The 3,856-nt window shown below is 31.7% G+C and overlaps 1 pseudogene; it reads right to left on the reverse strand.

The window, feature by feature from the left end:
* Positions 1 to 875: 875 nt before the first annotated feature.
* On the reverse strand, positions 876 to 994 carry LOC118600502 (annotated as a pseudogene).
* Positions 995 to 3,856: the final 2,862 nt, after the last annotated feature.

The following is a 3,856-nucleotide window of genomic DNA, read 5'->3' on the forward strand; positions in this document are numbered from 1 at the left end:
AGATCTGGAATTCTGCAATTTTGAATGTGTTACTTAGTGATATACATTTGTGTACTTACCACATTCTTATGATTGTTGAAAGCCTAAATAATGTCCATTTACTAGGATTTAAGCTTTGAATTTAAAGTATCTGATTGATCTTTCCAGTAATAAAGATTTGGATTCTTGCTCTAAAAAGGATATAAAGCATAAAATAACATTTACTGAAATAAAAGCTTAGTTGACCTTTTGGCTTCATTTTAAAACTGTGTGAGCCCTCTAATTACGCTGCTAGCATTTCTGGCATGGGTTATATCAATATGTTATCCCAATATTGTTGTACTATGTTGACTATATTTACCACTATGTTATTTTTGACATTAATGTACCACACAGAAAATAAGCAAGAAAGAACAGGTCATTTTTGCAAATGCACTGTAATTTGTTAGCTTCCATGAATTATGTATCAGTCTGCCTGTTGTTTTATTAGGTTTTGTAGATATACAGAACAAATGCCTCATTAATTTTAAAAAATGCTCCCCTCTCCTAATTCTCTATAATAAGTTTTTAACAAACAAAGCAGTGACAATAATATGAGATCATGGATAATTAAAACAAAACAAAACACTTATTTAGATCATAGCCTCGGTCCATGTAAGCACTGAACTCTGATTTAGGAATCCTGGGTCCTCATTTAGGCCCATAACTAACCAGATAGATATCATTCCTAAGACTCATGAATATTTTGCCTTGACCTACTTTGCTCAATGTGAAAAGCAAAATACTAGTTTGTTTATTTGTTTGTTTGTTTATTTTTTAGGGACGGCAACCCTTGGTTGACCTCACAGATTGCAAGGACTTTGTCAGCTTACAATACCTTATTTTTTAATTTTTTACCCCTACAGCACCTGGTCTTCCTAGGTGGTCTCCTATCCAAGTACTAACCAGGCCCGACTTTGCTTAACTTCCGAGATCAGACAGGATCGGGCTTATTCATAGTAGCACGGTCATAGACTCGAAATACTAGATTAAGTGACATCATGTGATATAGTGGAAAGCACATAGAGTTCAAAGACAAGTTTTCATTTAAACCTTTTTCTAACGTGTATTAGTTTCATGAACTAGAATGGATTTTTCACTATTTCGGCATAAATTTCCTCATCTGTAATATGTAGCTAATATACATCTATCATTGAGAGAAGTAAATAAAAATAAAATATTTGATTATAGTGCATATGTAATGAATTTTCATTATTTACCATTAGACTTGCTCTTTTTATAATTCTTTCTAGGTCATACAATCATAATAACAATAATAGCAAACATATATAACAATTACTATGTTCCAATTTACATACATTATCATTTAATTCTCATGATAACCCAATGAAGTACTATTATACCCCATGTGCAAATGAGAGAACCAGGAATACAAAAACAAGTAAATTATCCAAGTTTACTCAACTGGCAAGTGGCAAAACTAGGACTTGCATACTCAGGATCTAGAGTTTATGCTCTTATTTATTATGCTTTGTTGTCAACCATGAAACAATGCCATTTACCATAAATTGTGTAAAACATTGTTTTTTTACACAATTTTTAATTATACACTGTACATTTGAAACAGGATTTGAATATAAGTTAAGAGACCTGGCTTTTGGATTCAGCTTGTCAATCACTAGCTGCAGCGTGTAACCACTTTGACCCATTCTTTAAAATAATAAATCATAATGATACTTACCCTCTCAACTTCATAACTCCATTTAAATAAAATGAGAAAGAAAATATGTAAAATGAGTTTGTGGGTTTTAAGGCAATATTCAAATTATGGAATTTGTATCTGCAATTATGAAGTCAAAGTATACAACTCAGACATTAGATAAGTAAATAATAAGTAGCTTTCATTTCCTTCTTCACTGTTATAATTCTATTAGTAACACTGACACAAACAAGTTGATTACATAGGTGTGTGGGAAATGAACATGTATTTAGCATCTAGATTTTGTGTTATCTCATTTAATAGTCATAAGAATGCTGCCAGGCCGATACTGTCCATTTAAAGAAGATCACATTCCAAAGTGAATTAACTAGAAAGGGAAAGACTCAGGATTTATACTCATATCCCTGCTGTTTACACAAACTATCTGCCACCAGGGAAGGGGGCAGAACCAGAAGAAGACTATGGTATTGAATCTAACTTTGAGAAAACTTTTCAAGAGCAGACTGGAATAAAATTTTGTCCATTAAAGTTGGATTGATTATATTTTCTTATAATAGATTTTATAAGAGTTGATGTTTCTCGTTTTACATCATGAGCAATAACAAAACAAAAATGTTCCATAAATTGTCAGTATGCTTCTAACTCAGAAATTTTATAGAATTGATTTCTCAGTTCTTTTTAATACTTACTATATTTTGTTTGACACCATTAAAACTAAAGGAAGGAAGACATAGGGAGCACATTTAGCAAAAAGAGGTTGGGATAGTGGAGTAAGAATGAGAAAATAAAAATGTTAGATGAAACAAAAAATAAAAGAGAATATGTGCATTATCAGAACAATTGAAGTTGGGGCAAAAAGAAATCATTTATCTTTTGATTTTTTTTTCGGAAGCTTGAAATGCTTTTAGACTCTAAAATTGTGTGACTGTGAAGGTATAAGAAGAGAGATAAGTTGCAAGAATAGGTGCAAATTGTAAATAAGACTCATATGCCTTTCCCCTTCATTATTAAGAAGTTTTGATAATTATGAAAGTTATTTGAATTAAATAATGAGTTTCATGTTTAGGGACATGTACTTCAAAGAATATCTTATCATAATGACTATATACTAGAAAAGAAAATGTGACATTATAGAAATATAGAGTCAACTGATTCTCTGAAGTGCGTTGAGTATAGTCCCTATTTCAATCTGATTTGTATTTGACTTTTAAAAAACTTTACAAATTAATGAAAAGTTTCAAGCTATATTTTAGGTCCAATTTGTAGAAACTGCCATAAAAAACTGCCACCTACTTCGTAAAAACGTTTATGTTCATTCCTTTTGGCAAAAATATTCTGATATACCTCTGAATTGCCAGCAAATACATGAGGTCTACTATTAAGTATAATTTAAAATATATGAGATGCAATCAAGGAAGCAACAAAAAGGCATAAATGAAGATTTTGGAAAACTGAAATTCAAAATTAGAAGAACATGGCACACAGGTGAGGAAAGACTGGCTTGTTTGGCATCTATCTATGCGTAGCTCATCTCAGAAACAACAGGTCTTGGATCTTTGGCAACTACACTAATTCAAAAGTCTACTCAATTATGGACTGAATTGTTTAGGAGTAACTTCATTACTAATAGGATAAACCAGGCAACATCACTGATATTTGAAAAATTTTAAAAGGCAAGATAGTCAATTCCATACACCACACACTGGATAGGGTTAAGACTGCATATAGAAACTATCTTTGATTCTAGCTTGGAGGGCATGAGAAGATAGAGGCAAGAACAACTTAGACCTACTCAAAATAGAAAAGTGTTACTTTAATGTATTAAAAGAAGATGCATTATCTAGGAAAAGGTGAGACACTATTTTTCACTATTGTATAAGAAAAGAAACAATCCAATTTGAGGATTCTTTAAGTAAGAAAGAAACTAAAAATCATGACACTTAAAACACATTTGCTGAGGTTTCACTGAGTCTATGTCAACCATGGCATGTTTTTAAAAAGGACCGATCAGTTATCATGGTTTATTTAAAACAAATCTATTTCCCTTACAAAAATATGCATGTTCTAACTTAATTTTAGATGGCTGGCCTGTAGAAACCAGCAAAGAGAATGTAATCGTTCCAAGGTAGTATGAAGTGGCCAGAAGTCACCATCAGC

The sequence above is a fragment of the Rousettus aegyptiacus genome, unplaced genomic scaffold (genome assembly GCF_014176215.1).
Source record: "Rousettus aegyptiacus isolate mRouAeg1 unplaced genomic scaffold, mRouAeg1.p scaffold_m13_p_3, whole genome shotgun sequence".
NCBI classification, from domain to species: domain Eukaryota; kingdom Metazoa; phylum Chordata; class Mammalia; order Chiroptera; family Pteropodidae; genus Rousettus; species Rousettus aegyptiacus.